The 19,205-nt window shown below is 36.3% G+C and overlaps 1 protein-coding gene across 1 annotated transcript in view; it reads right to left on the bottom strand.

Moving 5' to 3' along the window:
• LOC132704311 (SH3 and multiple ankyrin repeat domains protein 3) overlaps positions 1-17,735 on the bottom strand; it is a 104,808-nt gene extending 87,073 nt beyond the window's left edge. The window contains exon 1 of the mRNA XM_060674226.1: positions 17,493-17,735. The gene's annotated coding sequence lies outside the window, so the exon portion shown is untranslated. The remainder of the gene's footprint in view (positions 1-17,492) is intronic.
• Between the last annotated feature and the right edge of the window lie 1,470 nt (positions 17,736-19,205).

Genomic DNA, 19,205 nt, shown 5'->3' with positions numbered 1-19,205 from the left:
GACTAGACATAAAAATACCAGATCCTGTAAAAACCTCCCCTTCAGCCATTTTTAGTTATTCCGTACCTTAAACAAAAGCTATAGTTATTAAAGTTTATATTGAAAAGACCCAAGAAAACAGACCCATGGTGCAGATTACTTAACTTTAACCTATAAGAAGCCAATACATCCGACAACTGCGCAACGTATTAGTAAAAGGATTAAATTAACCCTACAAAGCAGTGGAATTGATATGTCACAATTCTCAGCTTACAGTACGCGTCAGGCGGCTACATTTGCGCCATATAAAGCTTGATTTATTTAGAAAAATTGTGGGATGGACCAAAAAGACTTCCATGTTTAATCATTTTTATAACCGTCTTTTGGGTCTGGATTTAACAAAATTTACAAGAGCAATTATGTTTATTGTTTCCTTCTTTTCATAAAATAAAAAGTTAACAGAGAGATCTAGATCGTTTTTCTGTAAATATCTACTAGTGTAATATTATTGTACAATGAGAACAGCAATATGAAGTATAATTAACAGATCAATTGACTTACCTTAATTGGAATTATACCAAGATTGCCGTTCGAAGAATTACAATCTTACCCTTTCGTTAAATCAAATTTGCAATGACGAGCTAGTGCTGAATAGGCGTACTCTAGTTGAGTGGTGACAGGACCGGATTTGCTTTAAAATCGTGAGGACAGGGCGAAGAAAAATTGCTGTGCAATATTATTGTAATTCTTCGTATAGTTACCATTAATTTTCCTTAAGGTAAGCGAATTGATCTATTAATTATTAACAAATTCGTTTTAATATCAAAATGGAAAAGTTATAATGAATAACCGAAGCTAAATTTCAATTGGATGATAAATTCTCTCGAAGAAATGAAATGGATACACGATTGTCTTTGTATAACAAATATGCATATAATAAAAACATTTATGTGCTAAGTATTCTTGTTCACTAATGCGTAACTAACGATGTTACGCAAAATTTTCAGTTATTCCCCCATATTGGAAACTCGAAAGCAGATCAGATTTTTATTGCGAACGAGATTTGAAATCGTTATGTCGACGTCGATTAAGTGTCAGTCAATTAGTGATAAATATGTGTAGCCAATCAATTTATTTTGTAATTTCACCATTAAGTAACGATTTCAGGTAAATAATACAAAGTAAGAAATGCTTAATGCTACCGTCACCCAAGAAAGCCTAAACGCTATACTATGCAGAACTAGTACCCTTCTTTGACTTACCACTACGTCACATCACACGGTGTCAAAAATACGCGATATGTAACGCAGTGATAGGACCCAGAGGGTATACCATCACCATCACAACCACCAATTTGTTACGTTCGTTGCAAATTTTGGAAGCTACTGTTATTAATATTAATACGTCGCGGGGCAGGCGGTGGGATACGCGCTTACGCGCCCTAGACAGACTGGATTTTGAGTTTTTTTTATGTGTACTAATACAATAACCTCCAATGTTAGTTTGACTTACCTCGCGAATTCGACGGTGACGACGGGACTATTACACGTCAGTGTAAAGCAACATAAATTTAGCAATTAGTAAATAAAAAAAAACAGTATACTTACTTTTTACTCATCGGATTTTTTTTTTTTTAAATTTTATTACATTTTTATTAGGGAAAATTTTCCCACAACCCTTTTGGCAACTCGATATCGACCAGAAGGCGGAGACATAATTCGGAAGAAACCTCGTTCATTCGCTAGCCGCTTACTCTTATACCCTCAAGCTATTATTATTAATATACAAATTTATAGCCATTGATGATACTTCCTAGTGCCAATTTCGAGCCAATCGTGTAGTATAAAAAATTGTGGGACGCTGTTTCTAGATGATCGTAATAGATACGTGCCAGGATTTATGGACAGCAAGTAGCTGTACATCAACCGGCGAAAACATATATTAAATCTCGTCGAAGGGGGCGGGTGGGGGACTTATGGAAACTCTTTAATCCCAATCCGTAACGTTACCGTGTAATTTGGGACATTCCGACCTTCTCGGAGGTATCGGTATTTAATATTTTATGGTCCGAAAGTCACGACGCTTTGGGAAAATTGCTTTATATATAGGGGATAATAAGGCTATGAGATTTAATGAAGATCGCGATTAGTTAGATCGGAATATACGGAGTGTGTTTGTTCATTGTAGCAGAGTTTTAGCGGTCTCCTGTACTCTTAGACGTAGAACTAAATAAACATATACGTGGTGTTAAACTTTCCACTGAGGTAGGTATAAAATAAATGTGCTCAATTGTGACAATCAACTTTTGTAGATAGAAAGCAAGAAAAAAAACTTTAAGTTAAATTGGAAATTTAAAATTTCCGATACAAGATTAAATAATAAAAATTGTATTTTCTTTGCGAACAAAACATACAGGGTATTTAAAAAAACGTCGTCAACCGTGGAAATTCGTCATACAAAAAACGAAGTGGTGGTCATTTCCTTTAGTGCTAATTTTTTAAAGTTTTTATATGATTTGCTCGAAAACAACTGAAAGTCAAATAAAAGTTGTACTTTTGACTGCTCGTTTAAAGTAAGTAACAAAAATTGTCTCTTTGACAATAATATTGCTTCCCGATACGGCACTGGATTTAATTATTTTTATCTAGTTAAAGTAAAATTAGCCCTTTGTCATTATAAATGAAGCAAATTTCAACAAAATCGGGCAAAATCTAAGCATTTCCGTTTATATGCACTTTTTTTTTTTTCTGTGACAATCTTCCAGCCGAGCGTTGGCGCATGTTTTTTGACATACCCTGTCTATTAAGAAATGTAAACTGAACGGCAGTTTTTGAATAGCTATAACACTGTTAAACCAAACTAAGAAATAGGAAAAAATAAAAAGGTAGGAAACCCAAATAATAATCGGATTTTCAACCAGTATTGCGAAGCGTCATCGTTGTTCTATGCGTCAGTAGTGCCGGAGTTTTTTGTTTCCTTCTTCCTTCTTCCCTTCTCGTTATATAATAGAGTGAACATTTTCCATTTTTGGCGAAGAAGTTTTAAAATATCTCTGTAAAGTTCTTTATGATGATGAGTGAATCACTTAAGTCGGCTAGCCTGAATTAATGCCGCAATTTTATAAAGTCCCTTCTGCACACCAATCTAGAAAGTCGTTACAGCGTATTTTGCGTAAAGACTTGGGTCTTAAGGCTTATAAAGCTCGGTCTTTGCTGATTGGGTCCTTGAAATGTGTGTAAACGATACGAAATTTCATCGATGGATCATCTGGACTGATGAGGCCTGTTTCCACCTCGGTGGCTACGTCAACAAGTAAAATTGTCGCATCTGGGGCTCGGAAAACCCAAGTTTATGGTCCGGCGGGATCATGAGACCTCACTTTTTCGAAAATGAGGCTGGAGCAACAGTTACGGTGACTGGATTGCGCTATCGAGAGATGATTAATGATTTTTAATGGCCGAAATTGGATTGTATTGATCTGGACAACGGTTCTTTTCAATAAGACAACGCTACGTGTCACGCAGGCAACGAAACCATCGATCTTTTATGGGAAAAGTTTCCGGATCGTGTTATCTCCTGAAGAGGTGATCACAATTGGCCACCTAGATCTTGTGATTCAACACCTTGCGACTTTTTCCTTTGGGGTCACGTAAAAGATGAGGTCTACTCCAACAGCCCAGCGTCGATTCAAGACCTCAAAGATGGAGTTCGTGAAGCTATTGAGGTCATACAGCAGCCACGAAATTTCATGAAATTATTTCCATTGTTTGGATTGGCCAATAAATAAAAATTATAAAATGTCGTATTTCTAAGTTTATATTTGTTAACAATCTATTTTTAATTATTCAATTACAATTTTTACATTTTTCAACTATTATGACGTTTTCTATAAACATGTTATTACGAGAATAATAACATTGTATATCAGTATAGCACTCGGACATAAATCTTTAACATGTTATGTTGCCTCCACATAATACGTATTACGGCGTATTAAAATTAATAAAAAGTAATTAGTTAAATTCGTGCTTCCCATGCATACGTAACCCGTTGGTACAAAAGCTCAATGTCAAAATAATATAATCCGAAACAGGAAACCGATGTGATATACCTACGCGCCATGTAGCGAAAGACAAATTATTATCCCATAGTGAATTACCATATTACGGTTATTAGTTCGGGCACGTTGGAATTTTTTTCAGTAATTGCTTGTTATAAAATGTGGTACTGGCAAAATTGTCCTGACGGTCGAAAATGACGATGACCTTGCTATGCGAAAAATCTCGATTTTTTTTTAAATTAAATTATCCAAAGGTCAGCTATTATCTTCATTCGGGTTTAAAGGCCGTCGTCGATTGGAATTACTTCCTAACGTTTCGCTAGCACGAGTGGCGAGCTTCTTCAGATGTCCTTCCATCTCCGATGTTGGACGTAGACTGACGATTTCTCCTGCGCAGGTTGTATTTATGCCGATTGGTGGAGGGCGGGGCTTGTTCCGCTTCGGTTGGTCTCGGGATATCGATCGGTACTGCTCGGGCGTTCCTAAGGATCGGGTTCCAGATTTGGTTGAGTCTAAGGGTCTCCTCCTTTCGGTCGAAATTGTGTGGGTGTTTTTGAATCTCAATGGCTTCCCTGACTAGTCTGTTGTGATAGCCGTTGACCGATGCTAGTAACTTACTGCTCTCAAAGTGTATCCTGTGTTCCCTGCTGCCCAGTGCGTGTTCAGCCACTGCAGACTTCTCTGTATGTCCTAACCTGCAGCTTGCTTTATGCTCCTTAAGTCTCGTTCCCATTGATCTCTTGGTAGTTCCGATGTAGACCTTTCCGCATGAACACGGAATGCGGTAGACTCCCGCAGCTGAAAGTGAGCCCCTCTTGTCCTTCGCTGACCTGATGGTCTGCTGGATCTTCTTTGTAGGCTTAAAGATTGTTTTGATGTCGTGTCTTTTCAATACTCTGCCAATCCTGTCGGTGACACTCGGAATATACGGCAGATATGCGTGGGAGGTGGAGGGTCGTTGTTCGGTATCCCGTGATCTTGATGATCTTGAGTTCATTGATCTCTCGATCTCCCTCTTACTGTAGCCATTTGCCTCGAACGCAGTTTTTAGGTGTTCAAGTTCCATCTGGAGGTTCTCCGGTTCGCAAATCCTTCGGGCTCATTCTGTCAGGGTTCTGATAACCCCATACTTTTGACTTGGGTGATGGTTGGATAGAGCATGCAGGTATCTGTCCGTATGGGTTGGTTTTCTGTAAACTGTGTGACCCAGCTTGTTACCTCGCTTCCTCACTAGTACGTCCAAGAATGCAAGTTGTTGGTCATTTTCAGTCTCCATAGTAAACTGGATGCTGGGATGCTGACTGTTGAGATGCTGCAGAAAGTTGTTGAGCTTGTCCATACCATGTTTCCAAATCACGAAGGTGTCATCCACGTACCGGAACCACGTTGCTGGCTTGTACTCTGAGGTCTCGATCACTTTTTCCTCAAAGTGTTCCATAAATAAGTTGGCTATAACCGAGCTTAGTTGGCTTCCCATTGCCACTCCGTCCACCTGTTCGTAGAAGTTTCCCTTCCACACGAAATAGCTACCGGTCAGACAGACTTCAAAAAGTTTGCAAATATCGACAGGAAATATCCTGTTCACCAGGTCCAAGCAACTCTTCAGAGGTACTTTGGTAAACAGTGAGACAACGTCGAAGCTTACAAGGATGTCGTTTTGTTCAACATTGATATCTTGAATCTTGCGCACGAAGTCGGTGGAGTCCTTGATGTAACTGGTGCCGTGTCCTACGTGTGGTTGAAGCAGCGATGCCAAGTGTTTAGCCAAGTAATACGTTGGTGATCCGGGTGCGCTAACTATTGGTCTTAACGGGACATCTACTTTGTGTATCTTAGGTAGTCCATAGAGCCTTGGTGGAACAGTCTCCGTCTTCACAATGCGCTTCTTGATTTCTTCTGACAGTGATGATGACTTGATGAGCCGGTTGATAAGACGTAGTCTAACTTGCGTCGGATCCTTTTTCAGGGGTTTGTAGCTTCCCGGGTCCAAGAGTTCCTCAATCTTCCTTTCGTACTCCTCGGTCTTCAGAAGAACGGTTGCGTTTCCTTTGTCCGCTGGGAGTATGATGATACCCTCATCCGTGTTCAGGCTACGCAGTGCCAGTCCTTCACTTTTCGTCAGGTTAGTCTTGGGTGGTTTTGCCTTCCTGAGGATGTTGGCTGTCTCGATTCGTATTTCTTCGGCATCTTGGTCCGGTAGGTTCTTGATGGCTGTTTTCGGCATGTGATGATGATACATAGTATTTTGACGTTGTCGGTACTGATAGACACATCAAAGGTCACACTATGAATGTACTGCTTTGTAAAAATTTAACGAAAAACTAATGCTCGTATATTATAGATCAAGTTAACTTCCGCAGACGCTCGTTGAATACTTTAGAACGGCACGAATCTCCATGTAGCATTTTTGCTATTACGGTTTTTTTATGAAAATTACGTCGTAATCTTTACAAGTGGAGGTTTCGTTTTCAATGCATTCAATTTGGCCCACCCTGTACAGCACAAAGGTATTGAAATGCGAGATAGATTAATACTAACCACTAACCACTAACAACAAAATGAATAGCCATTAATCTCAAGTGATAATAAAATGAATACTAATTAAACGCATTTAATAAGTGCACGATTAAAATAATATGGACCGATTAATAATTAACGTCCGAATGTTTTACATCGACCTTTTTTTTAGTACTCGAACAAGAAAGAAAGAAAAAAACGTCTTTTCAAAACATTATCGGGTGACACACCAACGTACGTAGGTACGTTATTTTTTTATCGCCAACCCCAATATTTTCTGTTCTTATGTAGGTACTAAAAATATATTTCAAAATAGGTTTAATTATAATTATGCTATAACTGGTATAATATTAAATTCACATCTAGAACGCTTTCCTTTACCATTTTTGCTCCCCTATGTGAGAGTGTATAAGTATGCAAAAAATTTATAACAAAAAATTTAGACCGTACTCGCTAAAGTGAAATTCTCGAGTCGGCACTTTGATTTGCGGGTTTTGACTTGTCTTGATATCTCTCAAAAGTCGCATACATCCCCATGTATGTATATGTCGAGCTGTTATGGAGAGGATTTTTCTGAAAGTCAAGCTGTATTTGTGAAGATAATTAAACAATATCCTGAAACGACGTAAAGAAGTCGTAGAAATAAAAGAAAGCTTAGAAGCTGAATTAGGAGTGAAATATAATGAAGGGCTGATTTGGAAGAAGATTCGAAACATAAAAACCAGACTAAATGCAATGCAATGAGTTGTTTAATTTCTTGCAAGGGGAATCAAATCCTACTATTGCTCGATTTCAAGGTTAGTTGTGTTTTTATTAAAAATTGATATACAGTGTGTCCGAAATGGTGACGCATGTATTGCGATCTCGGAAAAAGAGATAGAAAACCGGTTAAATTAATGTTTCGTTCTTTTTAATCATCATCGTCTAGTTTTTTCAAGTTTTTTCTTTTTTACCATTGTATACGTGCATCACCAATTTCGGACACACAGGGTATAACAATTGGGTGATTTTCTTATTATTTCACGTATATTTTTTTCTGATACTTTATACAAGTACCTTTCAAAAGACGCAAATTAGACCTAAATAGCATGTAGTTTCCAAAAGCGAAAAAAATGAATTTCGGTAGGTAGAACTGGCACATTTTTAATTTTCTGGTGCTGTGTGATGCAGCAGAAGAAACAGATTTCAACGAAGTAGCATCTGAAAGTTTAGGACCAGTATTGCCGAGTAGAGATTTACCGTTAAGAGAGCTGCAGGGTCTCGTTTTACTGCAAGTGTTTCGACTAGCTAAGCAACTGTTACTTCAAAAGAAAAATGCGAACTTTGACCAAAATATATTGAATTGGGATAAAAATGAGGAAACTGAAAATCCAATCCTCTTTAACCTATTTCCAGGAATGAATTGAAACAATTTTTAATTATTAACAGTATTTCACAAATGTTACTTTAACTAATACTACAGTCTCCCAGCAAAAGGGTACCATCCCTGTTCCATTGCATGATGTGGAGTATAGAATGGAATTTTTGTATACCCTAGAGTGAACCCTTCATTTGCATTATTTTTGAAATAATATATTCGTCTCAGTGTAGGAATATGAATACAGTCTATAGCACGAATAGCTGAAGGAAAATTAAATTTTTTTTGCCATTTATTTTTATCATTCTGTAGATCTTCATGTAAAGATGGAAATTTGATCCAAACATTTGGTTCGGGATAGAGTCGATTGATGGGCGCCAATTTCGAATCCTGGGATCTGGTGATCCCAGGATTCGAATGAATGAATGTTGAAGAATGAATATGAATATGAATGAATAATGAAGAAAGAATGTTGGTACATTCTTTCTTCATTACTCAACGCTCCGCCCCCATATTCTTCAGTATCTCCAAGAAACTCTGTTAAACCGGTATAAAACACCATAGTTTACTTGATTCCCTACGAATCTTAAAGAGCTTACGCTGATAAATAGGCATAAATTCGGCCATCGCGTACGGGTATCACCAATTATTATTTCTAATTCGAATCCTTTCGAAAGCAGATACTCACTGGACGGAGTAGACACTCGCATTTATGCATATAAAAATAACAGTCGGTACTCATGTAACACAAGTTGCAGCCTATGCATATCACCAAATATCTCAGGACCGCCCCCTACATATATTTGATGCGTACGCAAAATAACGGCGCGATGACAATGACTACAAGCATGCATAAAATTGTTTCTGCAAGGAAATACAGTCCTTTAAGATTTGTTAGTAGTATAGTATGTAACCATTTCGATAAACGCCAGTTTAGTGACGAGCCAGATTGGCTTCTCCAAGTTCATGTTGCGGTCGTAATGAAGTCGATTCCTGATTGCTACAGCTGAGATGATAACGCGATCTTTATAAGCGTGAGTTCTTCGTTGCGGGTCAGTTCCTAGTTCCAGTCTAGTGTAACCTTCCAATTTTCAGTAGACGTGTACAAAATACAGTACAGAATGCTATTTCATACGGGATGATGAAATTGGGCAACCAATGACTCACTTATTCTGTCTGGAATCAACGGAACCATTGCAGCCGCTGTTGCAGGACTAACAAAAAGACGCAAAAAGACTTATTAAACATAAAGGTTTTAAGGATTTTTCAAATCTGTCTTATTAAAAAAAGCTCACAGCCAACCATTCAGTTTTAAGGCTAATTATTTCTTTTATTTAGTTGATATCTCTGTCAGTAATTTATAGATATGGTGGACCCTAACCATAAGAAACGTGATTGTATAAGATATAAGAAAGGGGACAATAGTTACGTTGAGTACTGTGGATCTCCGTGTATCAGTATCGAATAATAACGTGTTAAAATGTAAAACACGCGTTTGCTGTTGAAAAAGTCGAATTTTTCATTAAGTGTGAAAAAATCTTCGACGATCGCGTCGGGCTGAAAGTTTGATATCGGCAAGGGCGCAGGGTTCGGAAAATCGTCAGGAAACGATATTTATGTACGTATATGTCTGTCTACCGGCAAAAACGCATTCCTCGACTTTAACGAATGGTCATGTCGAAACGCGGAGACAAGACGTGACGCCACGCCCGAAGAACCTTCGACGACGGGACACGAGCGCGCGCCCGCGGTTTTCCAATTTTTACAAATGCCGCCTGGTCGGGGAAATTTCTCGTTTCGAGCCGTCCATGGGCGTGCGCCCGTTTCTCTAATAGCTTTGTTCGGAGTCAAACCGGCCTCCAATTGCGTAGAACTAGCTGCGCAATTTATTCAGTAATTAGAGCTATTGACGATTCAATGAAAAATATTAAACTATGAAACTATTTCGTAGGTAAAATTTGAAATGGAGCCATTGATTTCATACAAGTTTCGATAATGAGTTGATATTGCTTGAAAAAATTGTTCGTTAGGTATCGTTCGCGATTCAGTACCTTTATGGATTAGTCCGAACATTTAACGAGGAAATTTATAGTAAAATCTTACCGGTTGCGATTTATGGATTCTTAGCTTTATTTTCAATTAGACATACCAACAACAATAAAAGCGATGAAAAACTGGTATAAAAACAACAGTATACACATAAAAGTAGGCAACAACATAGCCAGCAATGGGGCTGATACAAGGATGCCCAACTTCACGAACACTTTTCAAGATATTCCTAAAACATTCCTTGAAAGCTTGGAAAAGTAAATGCAGAGGAATGGAAGTCCCTACCTTTACACACTTTGTTTCGCGGATGACCAGGTAGTGATAGCCCAAGATGAAGAAGAACTCATCTACATGGTCAGGAAGTTCAAGGAAGAATATGAGAAGGTAGGATTGGAAATAAACTTGAAAAACACAATGGACATGACAACGACCGAAGAGAATGCAGTCAATTTACCAGTAGAGGACACGATTGAAATAAAAGGAACAACTTCAGATACTTGGGATTTACACAGTCTAGAAATACTACTGCAGAGGAAGAAATGAAGAATAGGCTTGGGCAAGAACATATATATAAACACTCCATTCAGTTAAATGGGACAAGAACATCAAGAATAAAAAGAAAATGTTAATATACGATACAATTATAAAGAGTATCATACAGCAGAAGTATGGGTATGCCCAACTTCACCAACACTTTTCAATATATTCTTGGAATATGCCCTTGAAAGCCTGGAAACTGAAGAAAACCTCATAGGTGGTGCCTATGCTCACACATGGAGCAGTGGCATAGTGGCCGGAGACCAAAAGAGCAGGAGCAAGGCTAAGTTCTTGACAAACTGCAGAGATTGGCTTATCTCCGCATGAGGACAGAACCCACGAGGGTCCTAGAGGGTTTGGTGTTTCTGCCCTCTCTGGCGGATCGGGTGAGGATGGAGGTGGCCAGGACGGCTAGCTGCGGGCTCTGAAGAGAGTGAATCTTCAAGCGGGGCCCGTACGGTATATTAGGGAGATCGCGGTATCATAGGCATGCCGAGTCTCATTGGGGACAACTCTGTGCATCTGCTCACCGAGTGCCCTGCTTTGACATGGGCAAGATTTGGAGTATTCAGGAAGGCACAGATAGATCTGGAATCGGTGCACGGTATTGAACTAAAGGAGTTGCTGACCCTCTATAGGAGGGCAGGCATTCTGGACGCCCTCTAGAGTGGTCTGGGGGCACAACGAGCCCATCTGGTGGCCTAAGTGGTTAGACACCCGCGAGGGGCGCCCCTTTAAATACCAGTACCAATACCAATATTCCCAATAACTTATTAAATAATTGATTAATACAAAAATGTTGAAAGATTTTGAACAATGCTCAATTTTAACACAAGAATCATCCTCTCGAGATTGATAATAAGAACTGATTTACCGCTTACCGGGTGCCCAAAATTTACACATCAGTTACATTAATTTCGAACATAAAAAACATCGTTTTCTCTAATACGGCACCCTGTATATTACTCAGCAGTGTGATAAAATTTTAATTCTGCATCGATTGGTTATCCTTTTTTTTTATTTTGTTATTTCATATTTTCTATCAAAAGTCAATCAAAATCACCTAATTTGAGGTGTTTGGATACACAGAAGCACAAGAAATATCAATTTGAAATTAAATTTATCTCAAGGTGTCCAAAATTTGATAAGAGATTTATTTTCAAAGTTGTTTTTTTTTAAATATGACCGGACTGTGTTTTTTCCTATCCCTTTTTTGACGGTTTTCTTGTTATTCTATATTTTCTATTTTATTTTGATGTATGGCAGATACTCAAAGATAATTTTGTTTTACGAAATAAGATGAACATCAAAACAGGAAAATTGAATCTTGAATATAATATTCGATGTGCGTCTGGATTTAAATTAGTAGACATCGTCAGTCAACACAATTCAATAATTTCTCTCTCTAGTTTGTATAATCCCAGAGAAAGAATACGCTATTTCTTTTATACAGTCACGAAGTGGAAAATCCAAGGGCCACGAAACGGGTGATTTGAATGGCCAGTTCCTTGTCTCCCCAGCAGTAAATAAAACCCTAAACACGTCAAATTTGATCGAAATCAATACTTTCAAGAAAGAACTTTAAGATTAGATTGACTTTTGATAAAAAATACTAAATAGAAAGAAAACTGTAGGAAAAAGGTAGTAGTAGTAAAAAATAGTAAAAAGTAGATAAAAGGCGCATTGTTTAAAATAATGTTACATCTTTCAAAATTTTAAAATTAATCAAGGTATCTAAAAAGCTATTGAGATTAAGTATAGCGAAACCTGAAGGAAAACCTACCGCGACATTTTATCAAATATCCAAAAATTGAAAATTATACACGGCGTATCATTTAAAATAAGAAAGTTGGGTGCTGTGAAATGCTTATGGGATAATACTTTTGTTTTACTTTTTCAATTAAATAGTATTTAGATAATAAACTTTTGTGGAGATATAAAAAAACAATAATTAAAATTAGTTCAATATTGAATGAAACTTTAGATACCATAATTCTAGAAATGTCTTGGTGACCAGCTAACACGGCAAATCCCTCTTTTTTGCACTTGTATAACACAGTCAATAAAACGTTCAATTGACTAATTATTATTTATATACCTAACCCTATTCATTTGCAAGTCACGTTTATCAACGATGTTTATTGAACTTTCTTTGTAACATAAAAACAGTCAACGTTTCATTACAACAATATTACAATTTGGCGGAAGATACAAAAACCGAATAATCTACAGAGTGTTTCATTTAAAATTTGAAAATGAAACATACTTTTAAACCGCTGTAATCCAAATTTCGTCATTCGAGAATATATGGGTTAATTAATTGAATATGCATACTCAATGGCATACTACAGTTTAAAAATTAGTTTCAATTTAGCAGCACAAATTTTTCTTTAAACCTAGTAGTAAGTAATTATTATAAAATTGTTTAATATTTAAATTATCATACCCGTCAGTCATTTGATACAAAACGCCCCCCCATAACTTTTTCTACTGCTTTAAACATATGGATTTGTTTTTTTTTATTTTTTGACATATCTATGTTTAACGTTTAAATAATCGCGACCATACCGGAATGAAATTTTTATTTCTAATATATCTTTCTATTAAAAATAGAACGATTTCGATTTGTGGTGGCGTTCGAAGTGTACTGGTTACTATATTTAAAAAAAAAACAAAACAAATACATGTCAAAGCTAATTTTGCTAATTCTGCGTTATAAAATAAATTCCACTATTATTAAATAAAATCTTAAGAAAAAACATTTATTTTAGTTTATTACGAATATCCTTTTTTACATCGATATAATAATAATAATTTGTCCGACGACTGTTTTTTTTTCCGGAACGGAACAAATTTATTAGCGGTTTATTCGCGAGACCGTGGCGACTCCTTTTTTCCGTTCAATTAACTAAAAGTGTTATTGTCGCACGTAACGCTTTTTAATTCGACTCGAACCGCAAAACAGATTCTCAGTGCACATGCCGACGAACGAATTGAAAAATTGAAATTGACGGACTCTCTAAAAGTTAGGCGAAGAAAAAATAAAGACTAGAATTGCGTTTTAAAATAATAATCAAGCAACGTTGCCTTGTTTATTTCAAATTTATGACAAAAGATGATTGGACGGTGTAGTGCTACTTTCAGAATCGTTATTTAAAAAATGAATAATTACGGAAATATGAAGTGTCGACTCTGGGAAAAAATTTTCGTTAATTGCAAAAGAGAGAAGAGAGTATTTTAAGTAGCCCACTTATCAGGTTTTTGGAAAACACGGGACAAAATCAAAAGTTATTCAACTAGTGGTAGCTCCAATATAGCGACAAAGAAAATATTGATCACGCTTCACTTAAGTGGTTCAAAATTCAGGGAAGTCACAACGTACCCATTAATGGACCAGTTTAAAGCCAACGAACTGGCTTCAAAAATTGGAATGCAAAATTTCAAGTGTCGAGTTGTTTACCTACAAAGATTGCGCAACCAGCACTCTATATCTTGGTGGAAAATTTCGGATGAAGCGGCCGCTGTTTCCGAAACTATGTGTGATAATTGGTTGAAACATGTTCGGCCTAAAATCAGGGAAGGATGAAGCTGGTCCATTTTTTAAAATGACCTCGCACAGGACTATGAGACTTAAAGGTGAAAAATGCAGTGGCGAAAAAATACCAAAGAATCCAATAACTCTCTAAGAAAATACGAGAACAACACAAAAGCGTGAATGACAGATTAACTGTTCGAAAAGATTGTTTACTGCACAAACGAGAAAGATTCTTTTTGTACTGGATAATTGCAAAACATCCTAATATGCAAAATTTAAAGACAATAATTACCACAACTATTCTCCAACCGTTAGATCAAAATGTTATCTCAGGCCTGAAAATTCATTTTAGAAAGATTCAAGTTCCAAAAATTGGGGGCCACGTTACGCATGCTGCAACAGCTCATTGCGGTTTTGTTTTGTTTTAGTTGCATTAAAGAATTTACATTAATGACGATCGGGGTAATTTTCTACGTCCCATCGATGTCGTAACAACCGATATCTACTGCATCTAAAAAATGGATATCTGAAAAACCTACTTTATCCTCTAAAATATTCTGCACATAATGTTCTAATATTAGACGGATAAAGGTAAATACCGATGCACCAGCTGCCACGCGAGTATTACGTCTCTGTTGATTTTTAGCAAACGAATGTAAAAGAAAAATCATCAAAAATAAATCAATAAAATTTTAAAAAAGAAGTGCGGGGTCGGACTTCAGGCGGAGTCCTAAAATGGCGCGGTTGAGTAACGCACCGTACGCGCATAACTTGTAAAAACAAAAAGTGAACTTTTACTTCTTCGTTGCATAAGATCGTGCGATGATCGTTCATCACTTTTGGTACACCCAGATCCGCGCGTGACACACTTGCGAAAATTTCTCTCGGGCGTGCGTCGTTGTGCGCGCGCACGCGCGATCTTGACCCCCAAATCCACTTAATCGTCCATTTTCAGATGCACTTTTCGCGACCATAATTATTTCGGGAAGCGCTCCAAAGGCTAGCGATTGCATAATCGCCGCTGCTAGGTCTTAATCCGGAAACTTCGGGAGGGCAGTGTGTATTTAAAAATAAAAACAGAATAATTAATAGGTTTACGAAATATGTTGTTGGTGATGCTATCGGCCTCAATTACATCCCAGTATAGGTGTGCAATATTTCAATTTATTAAAAAAGAAACTTTTCAAATCTATCACACGAGCTGTGTTCATTAATAATTAAACCCGATACTCCCTGTATATCTGCGAAAACAGCGTGAGTGGAGCTTTATTTTATTTACCTCATTCTGCGCGCTGTGGTTTTACTAAATTTTTACCGAAAATCCTTTTCATCCATAGTCCAAGTTAAGCAAAAACTGGTCATTTTTATAACCTAATAACATGTTTGTAAAGTTGAGAAAATTTTGGTCCATCGTTTCTTTTTCATTGTTAATGCAGATGTTATTTCCAATAAAATAAAATAAACAAAAGTACATAATTATAATCGTTATAAGAAGTAGAGTTATAAAGTAAATACTTTGATGCTATTGAGTGGATTCAAAAATTTCCAGTTTAATATTTTTTAATTTTTCTGTTTTTGTGTTTTTTATTGCATAATTTTATTTCAATGCAAAACTAACTTAGTTGCTAATATTTGTTGCTAAATCTATTTCTCTATTTTTTAAACTACCAATGATTTTCTTTGCCTTTTATTGCTGTTTGTGTTTCCTGACCAGTTAAAAAAAGGCAAAATTAATCGAACAAGTTTCTCTTTTGTTTTTTAAATTCTTTTTCTTCCCGCTTTTTCGGCGTTTCTTATTTTTTTTATTTCAATAGAAAACACATAATTACTATACCGTTTTGAAACTTCCGAAACCTATTTTTGTTTTTTAACAATTTGATTATTGATTTTAATTGGGAAAGTTTTTTTTCGTTTTTGTATTAATAAAAAATATATTCAGCGGGAAAAATAGAAAGGAAAATAATTTAGCTAAGTTAATCCACATTTTAAAAAAAGCAAATTAAATCGCTATCGAAAGAAAAATAAAGCGAAACCGACAAAGGAATAAAATAAATAAAAGAAACCGGGACGACAAAGCCTACTGGTTTTTTTTTGAGGCTCGCTTTGGGTGGCGCGACTCGAAGGCGTACGCCTTGTACACGGATTTATCGCCCGATCGGATTATTTATTTAATTTTTTATTTTATTCGCGCATTTTGAAATAAATCAAAATGATTTATCGATGACGCGCGACAATATTTCGCGTCCCGTTCAAATATTTTAATGATACCTCCGGTTTAAACCCCTCTTTAGCGTTTTATTTTTGCTCCGACCGCTTTGTGTCGCAAATATTGTTACGTCTTTCTCGTTTCGTTCGCTTTACTTGCTTTAGTACTTCAAATTTTCAAGTTGTAGGTGAAACAAATAAAGGCTCTTTAATTTTTTGGAAAAAAAAATCACCGCCTCAAAAATGTGGCAGATCATATCAAAACGGAATTATATAAGGTAATTAGAAATAAATATGAATTAAAGTAAAATAAATGTTCATAAGATCGTAGAGAAGGTGAAAAAGTTTAAAAGATAAATTAACAGTATACAGGCCATACTATTTACAAAACTTCTGGATTCAGTCAAGCTCTGTAGAAGCCAATAGGATGATTGGCGAAACGTCAGCAAGTTCAACTCAGCAATAACCTAAGCCAGGAGGATTCCAAGTTTTGTAAAAAGTATTACAGTAGCCTGTGGAAGTCTCTTTGAAAAATTAAGTATACAGGTCGACTGATCAGTTATTCCACAAGCAAGTTAAGTGTGTTTTTTTTTTTGTTTCTGTTGCAATGAATGGGGAATAAAGTAGCAAATTTTCCTTTTTAATAATGGACACTAATTTCTGAATTTGGTGATCAATTTGACACTAAAAAAAGTTTATATCTTGAAAACGAACCGTATGAACTCTCCATCCTAGAATGGATCCTTAATTCACACCCTTTTTTTGAAATTAGGTTTTTATTAAAAAATAAAGGCCAAAAAAGGCTGAATACGCAAGAAATTTCTTAAATATATTTTTACAGCCTTTCAAAAACTTATAAGTAGCTTAAATTTTGGAATTTCGGTTCATACTAAAATTAATGGGTGGCCATCCGGTAAACATTTTTTAAATTGGCGATATATTTCTTTCAAGTTCAAATGTCTAACCTTATTTTTAAATTTTTCTGGTTCGAAAATTAATAAATACCTTAAAAGAAATGAAACATAGCTATGTGACATCATCAAAAAATTAAAATATCTATAGGGTGTACGAGTTAAATAAGCACGTTGACAACCACTTCCGGTGGAACCGAAAATACCGCCGTTTTGAAAACATTTTATCTGATTCGTCGAATTTACTTTAATCCCAAATTCTAAAATGTTTACCAGTTGAACCGCGCGGCGGTACCTATGCGTATGAAGTTAAAACACGATAGAAATGCTAAATAGTTTTACCTGTTTCTCCTATTTCGGGTGGTGTCGTTTTTAATTCGTCCTGCTACATCCTCAGTTGCACTTTTCCGTCCAGGTACCACCGTCATGTGACCCGCGACATCGAAAGTACTTGAGCGGGATGGGGCGGTTTCGGACTTTTAATTCCACGGAACTGATCGTAACGAAAAAAAAAGAGACAAAAGTACCGCTACCGAATGTCCGAACGGCTTTAATCTGTATCCCGTTCACCGGCAGAAGTTCGACTGATTCTTCGTTGGGTACCGAGAGCGGGTACTCCGCCCGGTACCGTACCGCCGCCGCCGCGACAAAGTGCAATCGTCGGCCGATACGTCGACCCGCTTTTCTTTAATTTTTTCGCGAAATTTGCAAAAAAAAAACGCGCGTTATGCATTTTCGGGCGACACTGTATTGTGGAAGCGCGGTGTCGGGAGGGGTCGTAAAATTTAAGCGGTGGTGCCGTGGTGGTACCACATCCGGACCCCGGGGTCAACGCCCTTCGCGGTACCAATTGGCGGTCTCGGCCGCCGTCTGCGACGAATTTTAACCCAAACTTCGAGGAAGTGCTGCGGAACTATGGGAGTACCCTATGGAAACACTAGGGAAAAGCACTTTGCGGCATTTTCTCTCTAAACAGCAATTTCTGCAAACTCGTTTTTCTTCTAAAATTTTGACGGAATCTGGGCATATTTTGACAGAAAGTCCCACATATAAACTGAGACATGATCGGCAAAGGCTCGTTTATAAAAATGATGTTTATTTCTTTGACACCCTATATATTTGCGTTAGCAGGCAGGCATTATTAAGCGTCTCCATGTATATCCACAAAATAGTGGATTTTTATATATTTGACTGAATTTGTCATTCATCCGTCTTCAGCACCTTTCTTCCCGCAAGGTCTTCCCTATCCCCTACATTTTCAATAAAACGAATATTGTATCTGCGAGGCTGTTGTTGATGTTTTCATTTACCATTTTCGAACGCATATTATGTATATATATATATATATATATATATATATATATATATATATATATATATATATATATATATATATATATATATATATATATATATATATATATATATATATATATATATATATATATATATATATATATATATATATATATATATATATATATATATATATATATATATATATATATATATATATATATATATATATATATATATATATATATATATATATATATATATATATATATATACAGCATTTTTACCCTTTCTGAAGTAAAAAAGTAAAATATGACGAAAATGCTGCTTATTGCTCTCCATATTTAAAAGGGCACCAACCAAAAACTACTGCGTAGAATTAATAGAACTTTTTCACACACAAGCCTTGCAATATCAGCTCTCAAGACATATAATGGTTTAAGTGTGAAGTTGGTTTCGAAAAAACGTAATTAAGTCCTCTGACGGGAAAAAACGAAATGACTTTCCGAACAACCTTATAGTTTAGTTAAATTATATAACTAGTTCATCGAGTACAATCAGTCCAATGAATGAACTATCCGATATTTTGGTACACCTGGGATGTTATTAAATAGGTTTCAAAAACTCATGTCCTGTAAACTAAAAATACTAAAAAAAATAAAGTATGAACATCTTTAGTTATAACAGAACATTGTGAAAGAAACAACGGAATGTAAGTTACTTCCAATTTGGCGATTTTAATTTATAACAATAAGATCC

This window comes from Cylas formicarius, unplaced genomic scaffold (assembly GCF_029955315.1).
Source record: "Cylas formicarius isolate icCylForm1 unplaced genomic scaffold, icCylForm1.1 PGA_scaffold_7__23_contigs__length_41026272, whole genome shotgun sequence".
Classification (NCBI taxonomy): Eukaryota; Metazoa; Arthropoda; class Insecta; order Coleoptera; family Brentidae; genus Cylas; species Cylas formicarius.
The sequence above is the reverse complement of the archived record's forward strand: the minus strand, read 5'-3'. Positions and strand labels throughout refer to the sequence as shown.